Source organism: Salminus brasiliensis, chromosome 5 (assembly GCF_030463535.1).
Source record: "Salminus brasiliensis chromosome 5, fSalBra1.hap2, whole genome shotgun sequence".
Classification (NCBI taxonomy): domain Eukaryota; kingdom Metazoa; phylum Chordata; class Actinopteri; order Characiformes; family Bryconidae; genus Salminus; species Salminus brasiliensis.
Window position 1 is genome coordinate 20550192 of NC_132882.1, and position 23474 is coordinate 20573665.

Genomic DNA, 23474 nt, shown 5'->3' on the forward strand with positions numbered 1-23474 from the left:
AATGATAAAAGAGGGGTGAATGTTTTTTGTGATGAATGTCTGGCTGACTGGTAACACTGTTGTTATTTGACATTGCATAAAGCAGATTAGAAGACACACCTGAACAACAAGACAAGTGTACTAGATGAGGTTAGGCACAAGAATGTGTTGTGTGACTGGGGTTGGGAACCACTACTGTACAGGATGTAGATATTCCATAACTGCCTGTAAATATAGCTCTGAAGAAGGACCGCCTGAGGAAACATTAAAAAAACGAGAAGATTTAGATAGCTCCTACTGGATCGGAATGTGAAGGAATATCAGTCAAGTCTTCAACTCAAAGTCGGTCAAACTGCTTCTTTGTGAACATAATGAATATTGGAATAATAACTTGCTTCATCCTACTGAGACACTGCTGTGGGTACAGGGCATGGGTTGGGCTGACCTGGATGCTGCCATGACTGCTGCCATGCCAGGTATGAGCTGGCCCATCCATCTTGGCCTCAGCTTTGAGCCTGCTAGCGCTGACACAGCATCGCTCCCCACCTCTCCATCATACCCACCAGCACCTAACGAATGGATGAGTGTGTGTGTGTGTGTAGGATGAGAGCCAGAGGCAAGGTTGCAGTCCTGTTGGACCAGACTGAGTGTGTCTCTCACTCTCAGTAGGGGAGCTGTGGAGACTCTTTGGCTGGTGCTCAGCACACTGGTAAAGAGGTTGGTTAGAAGTCTTGCTGGACAATATGGGCAAAATATCTATTGCAACTGTTTTGCTATAGTGTTGTTCCTGTGTTCCTGAACCTTTGGATGTCATCATTAAAGGTGGCTGTACTGTACTTTTAAACACCCAAGATTGACCAGGATGCTCCCAGCACACAATAAAACATTTAAAGATTGGTCCGAGGCTCATTTGAATACTGCAAAGCCCTGCCATATGAATATTGCAATAACAATTAGCAAGCGATGACTTACTGACTTTGTAAGCTTCCCAGTTAGAGATATGGACAACCAAAAGTTTTAAATCTCTGCAGCTGTAAGAATTATTATTAGAATTATAATTATTATTATGTGGATTCATTTCACTTCAGTCAGTACAGGTGAAAGGAAGCAGATGGAGGTTTTTTATCAAATGCTGACTCTTACCAGCTGGCTCCTGCAACAAAGCTCAGCATGTTTGAATAGATGAACTGAACAAGTTACGTCAACTTGGACAGCGGTCGTTCAGTGTGAAACGTTTATGATGATTGAGCAAAGTGAGCAGTTTTTTTTTCTCCTCCAAACCTCTCCTCTGGTGCAGAAAGATCTGACAGTTCCCTGGAAGAACAACTGAGGTACAGCATAAAGCAGTCCTGCTGTCTACAACCTATTGCCTTCTTTAAACTCTGTGCGTACTGTATATTGATTTTTAAGCACAGTGAGGGGGAGAGGGAGAAGGGGAGAAAGTGAGCGAGATGGGAGAAAGGAAAAGGCCTTGGCCCTCACCAGTTCTGCAGCACTGCAGGGGTGAAAGAGTTTGGAAACTATGGGAGAGAGTGAGAAAAAGAAGAATAGCTCCTCTACTAGTTTCAGTACTGCACAGAGCCTCCAAGATTATTGAATATGAGCCAGTGTTGGAGGCCCTAGGATATCAAATATTGTGGGCTGGGATCAGCTGAATTCTCAATCTCATTCTCTCTTTCTGCACTCCCCCTATCCTACCTATCTCTCTTTACCTTGACGATATTTGCTGTTAAATGACTTGCCAGATAACCTGATTGTGAGGAGAGTAATTAACAGGCTTGAGTCTTTTTTTGAAGTTTTTAAAAGCGGGTGTTTAAGCACTCATGTCTTTGGCTCGCTCAAATACACTGATCACCCATAACACTAAAACCACCTGCCTATTATCGTGTAAGTCCCTCCTATGCAACCAAAGCTCTGACCCATTGTGGCATGGACTCCAAAAACCTCTGAAGATGTCCCGTGGTATCAGTGTTAGAAGATGTTAGCAGCACATCCTTGAAACCCTGTAAATTGGGTGTAGGGACCTCCATGGATCACCTAGAGCCTTGGGGCGCCAGTGACCCTGTTGCTGGTTTAGTGGTACTGACCACTGCATAACTGAAAAAAACCCAGAGGACCTGCCTGCTGTTTTGGAGATGCTCTGACCAGTTGTCTATTCATCACAATTTGGCCCTTGCGAAGTCGCTCAGATTCTTACTTATGCCAATTTTAGCTGCTACCAACTTATCAACCTCATGAACTGACTGTTTACTTGCTGCCTTATATATCCCACCCCTTCGCAGATGCCACTGTAGATAATCAATGTTTTTTTACTTCACCTGGGTTTTCATGTTACGTTTGATTGATGTACGATCAATGTCCGACATAGGCTGAATACTGCATGGCATCTGTCGTGCAACATGCTTAGAATAGCATATTTGTTGTCTGTCTGTCTCAGAGACAGAATTGAAATGTTATGGTAGCATCAAAAGAAAGTGCTGTGAATTTCAAGCATGCTGTGTTGGAAGTGACATTGTGTCATGTGGGTAATCCAGAGAGGCTGTGTGCTCATTGGCTATGCACTGCTCCTAATCCATACTTCCTCTCTGACATAGCCTTAGGCTTGACTCTGCAGGGTCATGAGTGCAGCTGTGTTACTATGAGCTTTGTGAGCCTGGTCAGGATTGTATGCGCATGAACAGACAGTCCTACACATCATCACACTTCAGAAAGGTTGTTGAGACAGTTGAACGATGAGACGATGGTGAAGAGCGAGATATGATTCGGTCATATGCAAAATATCTGCAATGAGGCGAGACAGACAAGCACAGGTTGGTATATCTGTGTGAGTGTTCCTTCAAAAATATTTTTTTTGCAATTTTTTGCAATTATTGCTATAGGATGCAATTATACATCTTCGGCCTCATTGCATTTGCTCTGGGATAAACAGGCCTTATTCCTACACTCACTGACCATTTTATCAACACTTACTGAACAAGGGTTCTTTGTAGATCTACAGTTTTTGACAGGAGCCCTTTCATTGCTGCTGCAGATGGTTCAGCACTTATATAATAACTTGTCAGTAGTGATCCTGTGATGGTGGTCTGCTTCCATTGCTTCATTGAGCTGACAGTTTGTGCCGCAGCAGACCGTCAGTTAGTTTATACCTGCAGATTTCACCTGTATGGTAGAAACACTAATTAAATAGCCAGTGCGTGAAGGTACAAAGAATGAATCTAATGAATGAATTCAACTTTAAATGTAACTGCGTTGTGGTCCAGATTAGGTCGCACAGCCCTTAGTTTGTGTGTGTGTGTGTGTGTGTGTGTGTGTGTGTGTGTGTGTGTGTGTGTGTGTGTGTATATATATATATATATATATATATATATATATATATATATATATATATATCAGTATCACCTGTGATTTTACCTACTATTCCTGCTTCCCTCCTGAAAAGTAAGATACCTTTGAAACTTTGTTGTTTCATTATAGAGGAGTCTCAGACTTTCAGTTTGTGCGGATATTGGGTTACTAAATGGCTAGGGGGGGTCATAGGCAAGAAGAAAAAACTGTGCTCTAGCACTTTCATCAAAGACAAGCCCTCCAGGGCTGCTCCAGTGAGCTTTCTGTGTGAAGGGGATGGGCTTGGGCCGAAGGATGCTGGAGGAGACGAGGGGGGTTTGCTCGAGAACTGCTGGGATGGGTAGTCTGTGCTCAAGGCAGGGTCAGATTTCCCCAGAACAGATTTTTATGAGCTGATGACAGCTGCCAGAGCATGGTGCCAATCCCCCTGACAAGGGTCATGTGACCCCAGCTTCACTTATTTCAAACCATTGTAATGTCCAAGTGACGTGTGTGGCAACGTGTTGAGATATAGAGTTTCACTGTCCGTATGCATCAAAAACCACTTTAATTCCCTGCGCTTGGGTAGCATGGGCTGACCTCATTATTGGCCTGTGCCTCAAAAGGTCCAGTTTCTGCCTTGTCTGAGTCGCATAAAGTGCAAGTTAAGTGTTTGCTTCCTCTGGTTCTGCCCATGCAGTCTGTGTGTGTGTATGTGGGCCTATAACTGCGGGTACCACCTTCAACGTGTGTGTCTGGGTCCCCAGTGTCCATTCTGACCTGATTCCAGATCAGCAATGTGTGAGCGCCTGCTCCTATGACACACTTCTGTCCATGCAGTGGAGGAAAGTGGGCCAGCTGCGTTTGTAACCGAGAGGCCATCACACTCCCTCACCGCGCCGCCGGTGGGTTATTACTGTCATATTAAATGTCACACTGGGCTGGGCGTTTTCTGGAGCTGGCCGCAGTCTATTCTGTAGTGAGACTGTAAGTTGCTACTATTGGACTGTGAAACGCACCATTCGATCACCTTTCTGCTTTCTTAAGAGATGCCGGCAGAGAGGGGTGACGACATGCCAGTGTTTGCACTTTGTTTGCTGGACTTAGCAGTTTGTTGCCAAGCAGTATATAGGTGTTGACAGTGGCTAGATCTCCAGAGACATGCTGTTTAGTTTAGCATTGCAATATATTCCCTGCAGCTGACCTCCTGTGACTTGCAGTGAAATGTGTTAAGAGAGTAGGGCCAAAAGAAACCCTTTTCACCGTTAATACTCTACTGCATGAAGGAGGACCTGATTCTTCTCCCATAGAAAGCTGAGCACAAAAATGTCACAATCTAATAAACGTGTAGCCTATACTATTTACTGCCCTTTACTCTAAGATACAGTTTAGTTTCTGTTATTGGCACCAGTAAGGACCAGAATCCCAGAGTGCTGCTTCACAATCCTGCAACACTAGTAGAGTGGTCTTTGTGTGTGTGTGTGTGTGTGTGTGTGTGTGTGTGTGTGTGTGTGTGTGTGTGTGTGTGTGTGTGTAGTTGTGCTCCCTACAGAGCAAGCATAGTGGAGAACAGGAATAGTGTAGTCCCTGTGCTCTGCCCTCTCTCTCTCTCTCTCTCTCTGCCAGCATGCTGTAATAGTGAGCCAGGAGACCCGCAGGAGAGAGAACAGAAATAACTGCTCCTGTCAGAGGAGACCTGGCTTCAGGAGCACAGAATTGACTTACATTCTCAAATATAAAGCTGAGTCACCCTTATGCCTTAATGTGGCGTTGAGTTAAGGCTGTTTGTGAGTTTAAGGACACTTTTTACATAAAGCTACTGATTAGCTTTTGACCCTGTCTCATGTCTACTTCCAAGGGAGGCTATTCAGTTCTGTAAGGCTGGTGGGTTTCTGTTTGTCCTCTAGAAAGTTGGTAAAAACCCTTTACAATTCTTTACTTTCTCTCTGCATACATTTAACCAATCACTATCCAATTAATAAACCTACATAGAGAACCCAATTCAACCAATGACACAAAAACCTTAAATAACATTTACTTGAATGGTCCATTGTAGATGCCTTGTAGATGCTCACCTGACATTCAACTAACATTTCAACTAATTGTATCTTTATTGCAACTTTAACAGTCATTACTGCAAGAAGTTGAATGTAAATGCTTGTCTGTTGATTGTAACCCCACACCTAACCCTTACCTGTACCATAACCTAGCCCTTTTTAGGATAGATTAGATTTATAGTTTAGGTTAAGGTTACAGTTAGGAATTAGGATTGTTTCAAGGTTAAGATTATGATTAGGTGCAGTTTACAATCCGCTATTAGTTCAGTTGCATTTAATAGTTAAACAATATTTGAATGCCAGGTGAGCATGTACGAGGCATCTATAAAAGACTATACAAGTTAAGAATACATTATATTTTTATTACTAAATTTACTGAACTTGTCCAACATCTGAAGACTTGTGAAGCTCTAGGATTGAGTTCATTTACAGGGCTAATAGAAGTCAGGTGTATTAATCAGGAGTGAGTTTAGCTCACACTTCCATCTTTCAAGAACATAAACTTGGGTCTTCACTATCAGAGTTTGATTTTCACTACACAGTGAAAAGGGAGATTTATGGGGACCTCACAAAAAGAATCGTCAAAGAGATTCTAAAGACCACCAATCCACTTTGAGGCAGATGATCTACAAATAAAGGAAATTCAACACCACTCTTTCCAGGAGTGGTCGCCCAGCAAAGATCACACCAAGAGCGCAGTGAATTAGATTACGGGACGTCACAAATAACACCAAGGTAACAACTTATGACCTACAGGCTTCTCTTGCTCTGAGTAATGTCAGTGTTCTTAAGTGCACCATCAAGGCAGGCAAGGAGGACCCCATTATTATCTAAAAAGAGCACTGCTGTGTCTGCAAAGTTGCACCCTTTGCTGACACAGATGTGCAAATGCACAAACATCAACAACTTGTCTAGTTCCTGTAGAGAAGTACTGTTAATAGAATAAGACTAGTTAAGAGTAGATACACATGAACTGACCAGGTGTGAGCTAGAGGGGTGTAAAGCATCCCAGCATTGAGCTGTGAAGCAGTGGAACTGTGTTCTCTGGAATGATGCATCCCATCCAATACTTTTGTGAATGTTCCAATTATTATTATTCGGGTTTTGCAATGTCCAACATCTAGTAGAAATACTTTCCTGGACAGTAGAAACAGTTACTCCAACAAAAGCAGGATAAACTCTTTTTAATACCCTTGATTTCAGAAGAAACAATGAATCAGCAGGTGCCCCAGTACCTTTCACCATATAGTATATGTTTGTCATTTTTACAGTAAACTATGAAGTTTTTAGCTTCACTGTCGCACCTCCTACATGAAGTTAGTTATATCTTGGCAATACGTTTAGTCCACTTTGGTCTATACTTATACTTTTACATTGATATATTGTACAGGCATGAGATGAAGTGGCATAATGTACTTTGTCTTGGAGTTGCTGCGTTGCATGGGAGGTTGCCAACATTAATTAAATGGTTTCTTTGCTATGCTGTCTGCAACACCTACCATATGGTATTTACACTGTCAATGTCATGCATTTATAAACCTTGCAAAGACAATGAGCAGTATCTCCACTCTGCATATTAAAAAACAACCCTGGGATTTGTATTCTGTACTCATAATGTGAATTTTCTAAAAATGACCTTCTGCTTTATAGGCTTCATTTGTTTGTCAGCAGCAGACATACAGTGGTATTAACACAGGATATCTAGACCAGTCGCTGTTTAGGTCTATAGGGCTTATCCACACACACACACACTGCCTTTTAAATGCTGTTTATGTGTATGGTAATGTCAGATCATAATAAATTACACAAACCAGACCAATGTGTTTAAGCAAAAGATGTTAATGTTGTTCGAAGTTTTCCTCAGTCCAACATGGCACTGCTACATGTCAAGCTCTGCTGCAAAATGACAAGCAGCGAGTACAGCGCTGGTACAGCGGCATGTGTATGAATGGAGGGTTTGTAGCCATAGCGGAGGTGGCAGCGTGGATAAATTGGCCGTGGTGTGTATGTATACTCCCCACTCAGCGGGGCACTGAGTGCCAGGCAGGGTGGGGTGTTTGCGGCTGGAAGCTGGCTGACATCCTGCGGCCTGTCCAGGTTATTTGTACACCCTTCAGCAGCACTGGTGCCTGCTCACCCACTGTCACCCCTTGTGTTTTGAGGCAGAACGGAGGCTGAAGTGGAGACCTGTTTACGGCGCAGGTTGAATCAACTCCGTCATCAGATAAGCCACAACGACTGGCCTGCCCTTTACCTGTCACTCAGCACTGGAGCCACAACAGTCTGGTGCCTCTACTATTTTAGACTAGGCCTCGTGTTTGACTTGGGTAGCACCGTCCACATCAGTGTTTTTATATTCTTGAAGTCATAATGAAAGTTTTATGCTCTTTCAGATCTACAAGTGTAGGCTAATGACTGCAAAATATACAGTGTCACCACATAATACAGGCATGTCTGACTCCTGGCAGGCTACAGCTCTGCAGCTCTGCATTTTTCCTCTCCTCTACTACCACTCTGAATTCAGCTCACGAAGGCTTTGCAGATTGGTTGGCGAGTTGATCCAGGTGTGTTAAATAAGATATATAATGTTAAACAGTCACTCTGACAATTACAAATGTTAAACTGCTGTGAATCAGAAGAGAGAAGCTGACTAGCATTAGCTTAGTTGGCAGGATAACAATCTACTCACCACAGAACAAATTCAAGTCTGGCTGACTGAAAGCCCACTTATACACGTATAGATAAAAATAAATTACTGGTTTTGGGAGTAACAGAAAAGTGAAATGAGATTGCCGAGGTTCTGCTAAACACCACAGCACAGGTCATATTCCAGCTAACTAAGACTGGAATCACACACGTTTTTAAAGCCTCATATCTGAGAGCACAAAGTCGAGTTAATGGTTTTAGGTCTTAGGCAAGACGATTTCTGTTTTACAGAAGTCGAGGAGAAAAAAAATGACATATGGCACACTCCCATTCTGAGTTTTGGCATGTAATACTCAACAGGCAGGCAACAATTAAATTCATTTGAGTTCAAGCCACAGTGTGTGAAACCAGACTCACACACTGTCACACTTTGCTTTGTGCCCTCTGTTGCGTCACGCCAAACTTCCTGCCCGTGTGACCACTTCCTAGACATGTAGGTTATGTCAAACGCGACTGAAAGAATAGTTGAGAGTATGTGTTGTGGTTTCTTTGTGCTTTGAGTCTCACCTCCCGCACAGTGACAACAAACTGTGTGGGCTTGGCAAAGAGTGGGTAGTTTCTAAAAGTGGAACTTCCTCTTTCTATTTATACCTCTTTTTTTATCTTCCCCTATGACACATCACCCTTTTTGTCTTCCTTGTTCTCTCCCTCTTACTTTCCCCTATTGTGTATTTACATTTTTTAAATTCTTGCCATGACCGTTGGGAGTTTCTGTGAGACTTTTTCAAGCACAGTTAGCCTCAATTTTGCCCCTAATCTCAGCACCTCTCTTACATTCTCTACAGTCCTCTTCACAGGGCTCTCCACTCTAGTTCCCTGCTCTCATATTTTCCCTCCATCTGTCTCTTCATGTTAGCCTCATTATTTTCACAGTCAGAGCTTTTCTTGGCCCTCGTAATCAATAGCGCACCAGAGGAGAGGGTTTTTTTTTTTCCCCATTCAACGATTAAGGCTTTCAACAAAAGATAGCACAAAATGTGAACTCGGACAACCTCTTGCTTAATTTGGGGCTGCAGAAGTTCTACAGTTTTGTTTTAAAATTATTCTATACCACTGCCATTCATAGGCCAAGCACACACTTATAATACACTCCCCTAAATTCCCCAAAACGTTGAAGAAGTTGGAGGAGGGAGGGACAGTAATACTGCCCAACAGTTTAGCTGTAAAGGCCAGCTCTAAACTCTGAAATCTAAATCATTAGACAAAACCCTACTCATTTAATGTGTTTTTGTTCTGCATATTGCTGCCCTGCCCTACCCTGCCCTAAACACAGTATGAAAATAAGAGTTGGATTTAATGCAATACAAGGAGATCAAAGACTCAGGGGAGAACTGTCAGAGCTTTATGGGATCATGTGTCAGGTCCCGAGAAAAAATGTATTGATCTCCTATAAAGCAAAGGACTCGCATTGAGAAGTCCATTAGGAGGCAGCTCGGTGAGGCTTGCTGTATGTGTGGGCGTATCTGCGCATGGCTGTGTACTAGTCATGCCCTGAACATTCTGTTCTTTCTCCATATCTCTGCAGCTTACAGAGTTCTGTATGACAAGGTGAGTGCAACAGGGAAAGTTCTTCTCCACACCGGTCAGTCAACATCTGGCCCCACCTGACAAACAGGTCAAACTGAGTTTTGAGACCAGAAGTGAGCTAATTAAGGAACATGGCTTATTTTTAAGGCCCTTAAATTAGAGCCTGGTTGCTAGTCTAAGAATTTTCTATACAACTGCCTTTGCTGTCTCTGTATTTGTACACATGAAATCCCCATGAAAATATTTTTTCAAGCGAAGCCTCCATTTTTACCTTTTTACACTTTTTACAGCGCACGTCCTCTAGTTTTCCGGGAAACCAGCACAAAAATACATTCCATCTGTGTGCCTGTCTGCAAAGTCCAAGACCACTAATTTAGTCTAAATTACAGTCCAGCAATCCTCGAAAAACAACATAAACGCCCCTCATAAAATTTGATACGGACATTTGGCAAGCCAAGTCTATCGGCCTTTTCACAGCATGTATAACCACATGTTGAAGTTACATACCCAACCTTGCTATCAAACATCTAATAACAAGTTACGCAGAAGTCAACTTCCACAAAGTGACCAGTCAAATTTGAGAAGAGGTGCCTAGAGAGGTAGTAAGAGAAAGTGTTGTGGTATTACCCACTGGAGGGGGTGTGTGGTGGGTCATAGATGACTCCCTTACCCACAATGAGTGGCAGCTTGGATGTGTGTCGAGAGTGAGAATAATGTCTGGGCTAATAAGGGCTGTGAGTGAGTTTGTGGTTGCTGAAGGTTGCCACTTCTTCAGGTGTGGTTGTTTTATATGTGGGGACGGGGACTATTTTTGCCTTGGAGACCCCCACCCATGCACTTGGCGAGAGACTGTGTGGCGATGTGCAAGAAAAGACAAAGGCCTCCTGTATCTTGTAGGCTCTGAAAACAAGCCCAGCACACCCTCTTTCAGGGAACGCAAACAGCGGAGTGAGTAAGCTATTGTAAGGAGACTGAGAGGATATGCAGCGCTGCTTGTCTCTGTAGCTAGCCCATCTATTAAACATGCCTTTAGGATGGTAAATAAGGTATATTCCAACTCTTCTTTTCTTTTTCTTTTTTTTTAAGATTAACCACTTCGACTGTTGAGTGTACTGATCCTCTGAGACCTGGTGCATTATGCATTATCTCATATGCAAGTGATTTCTAATGCAGAGCAATTATGGCCTTTCAGCTTAATGACTTTATCTGGCACCAATGACTTCAGCATGTGATCCTTTTTTTGTTGTTGTTGCTTTAACTGATGGCTGACTCAGACTCCATAAAGCTACTGCTTCTGTTGCTGTGAATAAAAGTAGAAAAACTCTGCGATTACATAAGAGCCATTCAGAGAATGCTTAATGAACAGGAGTCATTTGGAGGTGAGACAGGCAGTGTTGAATGTCACCTAGGCTCCCTAACGTGACGGGTGAGCGCTCCACCGCTACCGCATCTGGAGAAAATGCCATCTGACCGGCCCTGAGTGCTGCCTCAACATCTGCTTCTTCCAGCAGCCATAGCAGCTGCTCTGTCCAGGCCTAAAGAAGGGCACAGAGTGGAACATTGGTACCTTTCATCAGTTTTAGTGAGTGTCGCTTTCTGTACTGAGGCCCAGTTTCTATCCAACAACTGATTTGCACCTCTGAACTCAAAATACATAACATTGATGCACACATCACTTATTATTGCGACAGCTGAATCAGATGGCTTTGTTGTTTTTATTAGCCAAATAATTATTAGTATTTGAGCAAGTATTATATTTTTTCACTGGTTTTATTGAACAAAAACAGCCAATAGAACACAGGTTTAACAATGTTTAATGTTGTTTATTGCTCTTTACCCTGTGTCTTGCACTTTAAAGTCTAAATGAAATGTTAACATGAAACACATGGGGGTTTTTCTGTATTTTGCAGGCTCACATTATTTATAGCATAACAGTATAACACAGATCTGGAAAATCAAAGTAGATTTGTTGTTTTCCAAACATGCTGCCAATCAGGCCTGCCTGTCAAGCCTATTACAGCATTTATTGCAGTTGCCACTAGTGGCCCGATATGCTTGGCACATTGGAAGTTAGTGGAACATAGTATCCGTTATAGCCGCACTTATACTTACCAGCACCGATGTGATCAGTTGCTTTTTTCGAGTGTCATAGCGAGTGAGAGTTCCTTACATGCAACAGGTTCTCTGGGGTCTCTGCTCAAATACTGTAAAGCTAGAGCTTTTGTCCTAATGAGACAATCTTTCATGACTGTGTGTGCTAGCAGCCTCCTTGTTGCTCAGACCAACACAGCCTCTGTTGTCCTTCAGCAAACCTCTTTCCTTGTTGGGAAAACAGAAGACAAAGAGGTGACGGAAGTGTGAATTCCCCTCCCAGAGGAGTACAGTATGGCCGATGCGTGGTGTGTTGCCCCTGGGGGGCCCGGCCAGGCTGCTGATCGCCACAAAGATCACATTCAGCCGGACACAATACGGACGCAGCCACAGGGCAAGCACAATGGCCTACACAATGCCCAGCTCTACACACAGCTGAAGGTTATCACCAACAACACACTCGTTGAGCATGATTGATAGAGACGGAGAAGTGGCGAGCGAGGAGGGAGAGCACGGAAAGAGGGAACTGAATCACAGAGAGCAAGAACAAAGCTTGTGCATAAGAACATTAATGGTATAGGGCGGACAGTCACGAGTGAAGAAGGTACAAAAGCTGATTTCTCTACAAAGGCTTGTGAGCAAAACTCACAACTGGTTTTGAGGTAAGCCATGTTGACAATCACCAAGATGTGAGTGGTACATAATAACTGACAAACAACCCTATCCCAGTTAGTTTAGTCCAGTATGGAAAGAAAAAAAGAAAGTATGGTGGACGTTAATGAAGGAAACACAACTGGTAGAACACAGAAATGACTAGGGAAATTGTTGGTCTGTAGGTTACCATTTGCTACATGGCCAGTGTTACTGTTATAACTTTTACTTCTTAGCATAGGCAAAACATTAACACTGTAGCCTTTGTAGAGAATGAAATGAATGCCCTTACCAAGAGTCGTAAAATTGGGGCTGCAAAATATATGATCTCAGCATTGTTATTGCAATGTGTACATGCGTAATAGTCATATCGCAGGACATGCAATGTAAAATTCTTTTTTTTTTTTTTTAACACTTTTGCTGCTCACATAAAAGGAAAATGAACACTTCTCATTTGTCTTGACAGATCAAACATTTATCATTAACTTTACTCGTAGCCTGGATACACAGGGACATTATTAGTATCATTCAATGTAAGGTTTAGAAATGTAATTTTTAGAAGTTACAAAACTTCTGTTTTTATTTGTTTCTATCCAGTTCTACATATGTACTAACATGGGAGCTCGTCACTTTGTATCTGTGCTTTAACTGGTTGGCACTGTGTGGGGGGTGGGGGATAAACTACTGGCTGTCTTGAGTTAAGTCCAGAGTAAACAAGCCTAAAAAAGATTGTATCTGTTTTGTACTGGAGTGGCAACTTTAAGAAACAGATAGATGAGGATGAGCACGTTCCACTTTGCGTCAGATCTGGTGGAAACCATTCAGGGCATGTTTCCAGTGCCCCTGTTAGTTATAAACAATGAGGAAATATAAAGACCCAATGAAGCTTTCCTCCAGTTCTTTTCTATACAGTGGGAAAGCCCCATTTGAAGCGTGTTTTTTTTTTTTTGCAGTTAGCAACCCACTGCTTTGCAAAGTATGGCCTAGAATTTCCCATAGACGTATCTTCCATTTACATATGATGATTTTAATAAAAATGAAGACAATGCACATTGATGGTATCTATTAAATGGAGAATTGTGTGTATGATTTAACTGATATAAACACCTATGAATATATATAAATTAAAAGTCTGATTGCAGCTACTTATCATTTAGTCTCATAGTGTGCATATCCATATGAAACACTTCACTAAATGTACCATGGATGCTTTGGAAGACTTCCTCAGATGGTAGAACGTCATCTCCATCCTCTGAAAACTGGGAGAGCAACTGCAGGAGGAGAAAGACAGTATAGTCAGTCAGACAGGCAGGAACCCTCGGGCTTAAGGGAAAAATATAATGGCATTTTGAATTGCACAAATCATAAATGTTTAGTTAGGGTTGGGCATTTAATCGGACATTAATCAAAAACTGACAGTCAGAACCTCTAATGAATTCATCTTGCTCATATATCATGTGTGGATTGGTGTTTTTTTCCCCACTTGTGTCAATTCCCACTGTGTGCGTTCATGTACTGTCCACTTATAAACATAGTACCACGTGTGTACTTGCGTGACTCCACAGTCTATTGATTAGAGGTCATATTGCCCAGCACTACTGATAGTGTTCTATGATTATATGACCATGTGTGATGTGAACTCCCGGGCTCTCTCAAAGTTTCAAAGACTATAAAGTCTTTCATTGTGCAGAATTTTTTTTCTTCTAATGTTCTTTTGGAACTGCCACCGACGCAGCATTGATGAAGGGAGAGGGAGCCATCTACCCGCCCAGCTGACTCCGGCAGCTGATGGCAAAGTGACATGCCTCATGATTTGAACTCCCTAACCCCCTCAGTGGTAGCGTATTGGACCGCTGAAGCAATCCTAGCTCCATTCTGTGGTAATTTTATTGCTGGCCAACTGAGTATTATGTATGTATTATCACAGGTGAGATGTGTAAATATTTTATTATATACACCCCCTTGATTAACTAATCCAAACTAAATAGGGACATCATTACGGGTGATTTATTTCAATACCATTGTATATTTAGAATATATTGTTTTATGTTTAGGCAGTAGGTAGGCAGGCAGGCACTAGTAAACTGGTAAGCCTGCACTTTTGTAGAACCCTTGCAAAAACAAGTACGGGTACAAAAAGCAGTGTCTGTGAATGTGCTTACTGCACTGTCTTCAACATCTGAACCTGCTATGGCTTACATAACGGCCAACTCTAAACAGAGCTGAAGGTTATCACCAACAACACGCTTGTTGAGCTTGATTGATAGTTGACAGAGAAGTGGCAAGTGAGAGGGAGAGCACAGAAAGAGCTTGTGGATAAGAACATTAACAGTATAGGGGGACAATCTGAAGTGAAGTAGGTGAAAAAACTGGGGTTGAGACAAGCCATGTTGACTACTCCTACTACACAGCCTTCGGAGTCTGAGACTGCTGGGTGTGACGCTGTGACCAGACTTGATGTAGTTAAATGATGGATCACTGAAAACACTCTTGTCTGGTTGCTTTACTGGGAACTTTAAAAAGCTTTAAGTTTACACTGACCACCAATTGAAGCACACAGACTTTAAAGATTGTCTTCTTTCTTTTGATAATGTGAACAAATGGAAAATGATACACTCGTGCTCACACAGGCGGACACACGTTTAAGAGCTGGCACACATTGTAGAGCCCGAGTCCTTAGCGGTCCGGCCAAGCGCAGCTTGTCATGATGTCATCATCCAAATATATAAGCCTGGTCTTTTGTTTGGAGCAGCAGGAGTTAAGACAACGGCAGTGAGCTGACCAGAAAGTTACGTCTAGAATGTGAGTCTGCGAATCACCCTCTGCTAAAGCAAAACACATGTCCTCTTCTTTAGCAGCTTTAGAGGAGAAGTGTGTTACAATTATACCGCTCTTATAGTACAGTATTTAAACTAAAGAACTGACCGTTCCATACAGAGGAATATTGATGAGGATGATGATGATGATGATGATGATGATGATGATGATGATGATCATCATCATCAAAAATAAATAATATGGTTGTAAATTTGTAGCAGTTTTCAAGCAAAGTGTTTGTGGGTGTATATGGGAAGAGTATCTGACGGATGGGTAGTTTTTGGTCATGCTCCCTTCCACCGTTCACACTGTTTATCTCCCATTCACTCATTCTATGTGTTTCTCTCTCTCTCTCTCTCGTTCTCTCTTTCTCTCTCTCTCTCTCTCCCCTCCTTCCCCACTCTCGTACTTCACAGAAATACACCCACTCAAACACAAACATTCATATCCGCTGTTTCTCGTGGTGGCTCTCATTCATGCGGGCTTGGCTGAAGGACTTCGCTGCCTGCTATCTCTTCTGTTCTCTGTGCTGGTCTATTTGGACTGCTACCGCAGACTGGGACTGTGTCACTGTGAGTACTTCACTGCATGTATTTAAAAGGAGGAGATGCTATTGTGGTTGCTGGCCTTGATTTCGTTAACTGTGTGTATGTGTGCGTCTGTCTGGAAAGGGGTCACGGAGTGTGCAGCGTGTGACTCAGTATTACACAGGTGAACTCGTGCCACATGACATGTTGATGCTAACTTGGCGTGTCATTCTGCAAAGTAGTTACTCTAGTTATGAAATATAGTCATTTTACAGCTGTTCAGTTGTACTCTCTAAATTGTTCAGGAAAAATATTGCATATGTAATTGGAGTCATACGGAGAACTTTTTTAAAAGTTCAACTAATGTGATATAAATAAAGAAATAAATAAATAAAAACACACACACAAACACTTATTGTGAGTAACACAATGAAGATCTTTGCCCTGTTAAAATTACTATTAAATACCTGTTAAATTACTATTTTGAGTAAGTTTATTGGCTCTGTAAACCTGTTGTGTGTTTTCAGTGACCTTTCTGTCCATGTCTCTCAGTCTGAATCACTGTCCACCAAAGAAAGGATGAGGGAGGAGAGAGGAGGAGGGGGGTAGAGAGAGAGGTCCTCATTAACACTGCTTTGTTTCTGAAAGGTTGAACAAGAAGAAAGCAGAGAGGTGACTGTAATGAGAAATTAAAGAGGCTCCGAAACGCTGCTGGAGGATGACTAATCTTATCAAAGCTCTCCGCGGCGGCTGAGGGGGCGGGCCTGTGCGTTTGTTAGGGTGCAGCGGGGTGTCTGATTCACACACACTCTCACTGGCGGCGGCTCCGTTTCATTCACTTCCTGGTGTGGGCGGATTCTTCCTCTCGGTGTCGCACTCCTAAAGCCAGGGAGCAGGTGATTGACGGGGCCACGCCGAAAGTTGCTGTGGGCGGCCTGGCAGTGAAAGCAGCTCCACTTGTTCCTTAGAATAAATGAATGAAACTCACACTGCTCATAATTTAGAGGACTTATTATCCCTGCCTGAATTCTAAAGTAGGAGACATTGTCCACATTGGGCTTCTACTGCACATTTGGCCAGCACTGTCCCATAAGGTATGTTTCATTTCCAGCATTTTCTACTCTATCACTTTTGGAACTCAACACCATGCATCCCAAATTCATTTTAGACAAGAAAGGATAAGAAAGATGATAATAAAGGGTCTGTAGTGAGAGTAGCTACTCAGATGAGGAAATGCTTGTGAGCTGGTGAAAGAAGAAAAAAAAGATTTTCTCTGGAAACAGATCCCACAGATGCATGGTGGCTTTAACTGAAGGTGAATTTCCTGCCCTAGATTTTTTTATGACCAGTGTTCCTGTGCCATACTTGACCATTTCCAGCTTTTCTGAAAAGAAAGTGCAGATAATGAATTTTGCAGACTTTTCTACCCTGAATATGCACATTTAAAAGAACTTGCCTATGTCTGTGTTTTTTAGTGGTTTTCATAGTGGTTATGAATCTCTCAATTGTCCACGTTATTAGTTATAAGCCATCATATTTAGATCCTGTAGATGGCTTGTCGTCCTTATGGAAAAACAGCTACAGGTTGTGGTTCTGAACTATATACTGTACATAGATCCTCTATAGTGATTGCAATACACCAGCCAGCAATAGGGTGTGTTCTGTGAACATCCGTGTGAGGTCCTTGTTTTGAGAGCAGTTACGAGATGTAATCCTATACTTTTGTTTGACAGTGTGTTCGAAGGATATGTGGGCTATCTCATATGATCAGGGTGGATCAGGTTGCTGAGGGAACTGTGTGTTGTTAGTCAGAAAATCAGTGTCAATCAACACCTTAAGCCTACACAACCAGGCTGATGTGTCCTGGTTAATGATCAGCCTTATAGTTTTGGCCAAATTTGTTTACATTTGACCATGAAGAATCTTTGATTAACCAAGGCATCCAAAGAAACTCATCTGAAGCATCTATGTATTGCTAAAATGCAAACAGTACACAATAAAACAATTTTCGATTTGTTAAGAGGCTCATTTGCATATTGTAGTCTTCTGTGGTATTAGAATATCACAGGCCAGCTTCACAGTGATGTACATCCCTGCTCCACATATTTGTTAATTCTGAGTAAATTATATGTATGTCCACACACTTCAGAAATGGATATTCTACTTGTACAAAAGTTTGTGGACACTGCACTGTCATTCGATACTGCACTGCCAATCGAATGGGACGCTCTGGAGGACCTACACAGGAGCGTATGGTCATCTTTCTGTGTGGCAAGTGTCTGCTAGAGGGTTATAAAGTCCTCCAGCATTGGACTGTGGAGCAGTGGAATTCTCTGGAGTGATGGAGCTTCATTCTGTACCTTTGGAGTGACATTTGTGATCCAGAACTGATCATCCAGCATGAGTGCCTGATCTGATGAGCACCTGAATAATGGCTAAATGCAGACAAATCTTCACTGCAAGGTTCCAACATCTAGTGAAAAGCCTTTTCTGAGGAACAAAGACAGTAGAAGAAAGAGAGCTCGTTTGCATACCCCTGATTTTTGGAAGAAACAATGGATGAGCAGGTGTCCACAACCTTTTGGCCATGCAGTGTAAGTGTGAGCATGATAATGTGGGCTAAAATTTGTGAGTCCTGCTGGAAGATTTAGCTATGCTGGTCATTCCGGACACTGGTCGTTCTCAGTACGATCCTGCAGGGCTGTGATGTCTTTCCCGCCATGTTTTTTCATGATCATGTTGATGTTGCTGCCAGTACAGACGGGGTGTGAGGTGTGCCTTTGACTCCTGTAGTGTGGCATTCAGAGGGGTCTGCCGGTGCTGCATGGCAGCAGTAAGCTTCCCTCCGGTTTGTTTTTGACGAACATGTTGGACACTCAGTGAGGGGTGCGTGGGGTCGTGAGGCAGTGCCACTCGCGTGCCGAGGTCAGCCTGTTCCCCCACTTCCTCCTGCCAGCGTGCTGCTGTACTCTCAGAGTTTGCTGGGGGACAAATTTAGACCTCCAGCTCACCCTCCATCTGCCATGGCTAGCTGTAGGCCCGTCTCTATGGGAACCGCCGCCAGGTTGCCAGGAGTGAAAATGGGAAGAGAGACGGTACAGTTTATTTTTTTTTTGTCCTCCAGCAGACACAGGCCTTTTTCCATTTATCCGTTTATCTCTCATTCCTCTTTGTTAAACGTTGATTAATAAAATTCTCCTCAGGCTTTTGTTCAGGAAAGTAAAAAAAATGTAGTGGAGGTCGACATATTACACATAATCTGTGGCACAATAAACATACAAACAATATTACTCACGTTTCTTTTTCCTTCCACCTAATTTAGATGATATCTTTTGCTGCAGTGTTTCAGCTTTATCACACGAATAATCTGGAATTCAGGCTTCAAGACTCTGCAGCCTTAGGATCAGCTCGTCTGGAAACTAGCAGAGACAAATCTGGGAAAGATCTTTGTACCTACTTGGAATGGCAATTAACATATTCAGGTTCTGTTATCAGATCTTAGAAGTCACTTAAACACTAGAAGCCATCACAAACACGTTCTTAGCAGGCTTGGTAAAGTTGTTTCTGTGACTATACACTTTCTTTAAACTTTTATTGATTGATCACCTCTTTGCACTGTGCTTATTTATAATGTATATACATTAAATTTCATGCAGTCTTAGTTTATTTTAAAGTAAAAAAAAAAGTATAGTATAAAAACTGAATACATTACATCTGAAATATCATAAACCATATAAACATTATAAACCAAAACCTAATAATGTGTAAGAGAAACCACAAAGGAACAAAAACACATTAATGTGACATATCATGTATTTATTAAAAAAAAGATATTCAACACCTGATTGCTCCTTCATTTCAGTGTGTGGTTACACTGCCAGCAGCAATAACTGCAACTTTCTGTAGTAGTTAATTAGACCTCGTTTACACCTGGTCAATTAATCCGTCTTGAGTGTCAGGAATATCAGGATCTGGATAAGACCAAGCCACATAAAAATGCAAGTGTAGATGCACCCAAGATGCATTTAAAACCGCATTTGAGCCGCATGTTATATAAGTGTAAACACATCGATCTCTCCAATAAGCAACCAAACAAGCAACAACCAGATCAAAAGCAAAACTTTTCCTGTACTACCAAAATACCAGTAATAATTACAGTGCATTGAGCGTATTAGGGCATTCCATCCCACACAGCAATCAGAATTCATTCTGACTAACCAGAGACTCATTTGACCATCCAGTGTTAATGCATGTGGCTAAATCAAGATGCATTCAAGGTGCTGGTCACTTGAAGTGAACAGGTGTAAACAGGGTCCAGTATCATAATGCTGTGGATGATTTTTGGCCCAATCCTTGCACAGCTGCTTCAGCTCAATGACATTTGTAGATCTTTGACTATTCCAAAACTTTACATTTCTAATTATGTAACTATTGTGAGGTAGATTTGCTTGTGTGCTTGTTGCATGACCCAACTGCACTTCAGCAGTCATGGACAGATGACCTGACACTTGAAGAATTCTCTTAAAGAATTCTCTAATACAAAGCAAAATACAAAGTTCTCTCAAAGATATAAATTTGTCCAGGTTCTAATGCAATCACACTACAACCACCATGCTTCACAGTTGGTATAGTAGTGTCGTTTTTTCAGTTATAATGAGGCCCAGAAATATCTTTTTTAGATGTATCTGTCAGGAACACAGGAGGACCATTTTAGTGTTTGTGGCAAACTTGAGACAAGCATTTAAATTCTTCTTGGTTAGCAGTGGTTTCAACTGTGCTATTCTGCCATAGATCCCATTTTTGCTCAGTGTCTTTCTGATATTTGAGTTATAAACCCTGACCTTAGCTAAGACCTGGCGGAGGCCTGCAGTTCTTTAGATGTGGTTCTTTGCCACGTTCCTTAGGATTTGTATATAATAATAAATAAAAAGAGTACAGTTGGGTCATGCAACAAGTCAATCCTATGCACACAAACAGGTCACCTCACAATGGTTAAAAAAACTTAAATGTAAACTTTATGGCCTAAACCCTACTGAAATGCTGTGGCAGTACCTGAAACTCTTAAGCAGTGCAATGCTTGAAGGAATACAAATGTCACTGTGCTGAAGCAGTTCTGCAAGGAGGAGTTAGACAAAATTCCTCCAAGGAGTTGTGAGACTAACAACTACAAGAAAGTGTTTGGTGCCAATTATTGCTGCTAAGGGAGGTATGACCAGGTTTTGAAAGAAATATCTTTTTTTCACACAGGGGGGTCAGGTGCTAAATATGTTTTCATAATACATAAAATGTCTAACATTTGTGTTTTTTGTTCCTCTGGGTCCCTTTTATGCATTATTAGGATTTGGTTTAAGATGTAATGTCATTCAGTGTTTGAAATGTAAACAAATTCTGTATTTTAAGAGGAAAAGGTTTTTCAAGGGTCTGTAGTTGACTCTTCTGGACACTACAGACATTTTACACTAGACAGTTTGTTTTGAAAAGAAAACCTACTTTCTGAGGAGATGAAAAAGCACAAAGCAAATATTTGACTAGTAGTTACATTTGTATTTCCACCTGTACTCCACCTGTTTATATGTATGCTTATGTGTGTGAACACATTCTTGTTTATAGTATTGAGAATCTCCATTCTCAAGGGTGCTAGCAGCATCATTTAAATGTGTCCTTTAGTGGTGGCATGAATTACACTTCCCAGGAACAAGAAAAGCCAACTTTGTGTTGCTTTAAAGGTGTCTTCCTCCTGCAAATTTGGGGATATTAAGATTTTTTATGACAATGTAAATATGCATGTTTATTTTTTTAACAGTTTATTTTGCCAACTGGGTACAACACTGAGTAGCTGTGAAAAAGGCATTGTGTAGTCATGTTTAATTAGTGATAGATACACAATGATTATAGTTCTGTAGGCAGTCAATCATAAATGACTAACTTAACAACATAACTAAATCACAAAGTACAAAGTACTATCTGGATATTAAAAAATCACTACTTTTATTTTGAGCTTTTGTTACAGATTACTGTGTAAGAAGAACACAATAAAATATTTGTTCCTTACACGATTTAAAAACCCCAGACACATTTTACACTGTCTAAGGATTTCATGGCCAAGGGGCTATGCTTCTCTTGACTAGATAAACTATGGGGAAGGCTGCTCAGTGGAAATGGCCTAATGCTGGGTTTCCCTGCTCTGTGCAGTTAGTCTAGTGCTCTGAATAATTCACAGGATGTTCTCCCCCTTCCTAAACGCTCGTAATCACCCTGTTTAAAGGTTTCGTCAATACTGTGTCCGAGATCATTAAGTCCTACACTGATCATGGGTGCATTCACAGACATCCATTACAGCGGCAAGAGTAATACCCATCTCTCCCTCACTCACTCGCTCACTCATCCAGCCATTTTCTCCTTTCTCTGCATTCATGTATAATTACTAATTTTCTGGCCTTTTGTGAACACAACTCACCCTGTCATATAATACTTGCAGCTTGCTAAACCCCAAAATGTTCCCTGCAGGTAGAGCGGAAACTACTTACTCATAGCTGCACATGCAGCCCTTCTATATGAAGTTGCTTCAGGGGAAAAAGATACAAAAGAAAAACACAGAGGAGAGGGACACTGTTGAGGAGTGGTTATTATTAAACAGATAGCGGACAGTGTCTGTATATACTGTGGAGAATATGATTTGGGAAGGAGGAATTTAAAGCATTTCTCATATGTATAAATGGACTGACACATTTATTTTAGATTGCCCATCCTTATTGAAGTTCCGACAGCAAATGATTCACAGTGCAAGGGATCAACAATCTGCTTTAAAACCGCCTCAGTGAATTAAGATTAAGATCTTGTCATTTTAAAAGTAATAATTTTTTCACTGTTTAAACAACTGCTCTGTAATCAAACCATACACTTTTAAAGTAGGTTATTGGTCGGTTATTTTGTCATAGAAGAATTCATTTGGCAACCATTTTTAGTGTCAGTGTGAAGAACCTTTAAATTTAGAAAGATTCTGAATCAAGAAAAATTTTTATTTAGGGAACCAAAACTGGTTCTTCTATTGCATTGCGCAAAAAAACATTTGTAGCACCTTTGTTTTTAAGAGTGCTCTACCTCTACTCGGAAGAAGCTCATTAAATTGTTGTGCATCATTCAGCATATGCCAGATGTTTAGGAGAGCAAACTCACTCAAGAATTTGATGTTGAAGGTTTTATTTATTTATTTTTGCCTCCTCACATCTTTCTCTGTCTGTGAACAAGTTTGCAGTGTTGTTTGTGGACGTTTGGGAAATGAAGGAGATGCCTCATAAAATAATCTCATCACCATGGAGCACTTGCACCAGCCTCGGATGCAGCAAGCTTTTTGAGACCTGTTTGCTTAAGGTCTTGGAACATTGAATAATTTAGCAGATTCACAAAGAAAAATGCTTCTTATCCTCCTTACTTCCAGTAGGGCCCAATACAAACCTAAACAAACTGGTGAAATGTGAAACTGAAAGCTGGGTCCTGCAACATGTTGGACATCCTAAAAGACTTAAACTGGATGTGACAAATACTAATACTAATGAAGGACATTCAGGAGCGATATGAAATAGCTTTGTGTCCCATCTCCAGCAGGTCAAAAAAACACTTAAGACCCATTGTCTTGGATCCACAGCACCATCTATTGGACAGTACTCAAATGGAATGTTTAATTTGTGTTCATTACTTATATGGTCTTAATATGTCTGACTGTAATTTGGTAACAGCTTTAAGTAAGTTCAAAGAATTGTTATTCTCAGTAAAAATAAAAACTCTGAAGGACAGT

At 41.5% G+C, this 23474-nt stretch overlaps 2 protein-coding genes across 4 annotated transcripts in view; one reads left to right on the plus strand and one right to left on the minus strand.

The window, feature by feature from the left end:
* Positions 1-23474, minus strand: part of stmn1b (stathmin 1b) — a 213238-nt gene that overhangs the window by 70783 nt on the left and 118981 nt on the right. The gene's annotated exons all lie outside the window — the stretch shown is intronic.
* The window catches only part of hivep3b (HIVEP zinc finger 3b), a 54052-nt gene that overhangs the window by 18449 nt on the left and 12129 nt on the right, over positions 1-23474 (plus strand). The window contains exon 2 of one of the 2 annotated variants that reach the window (XM_072679795.1): positions 15569-15724. The exons of the other annotated variant lie outside the window; for it this stretch is intronic. The gene's annotated coding sequence lies outside the window, so the exon portion shown is untranslated. The remainder of the gene's footprint in view (positions 1-15568; positions 15725-23474) is intronic. 2 annotated transcript variants of the gene reach the window in all.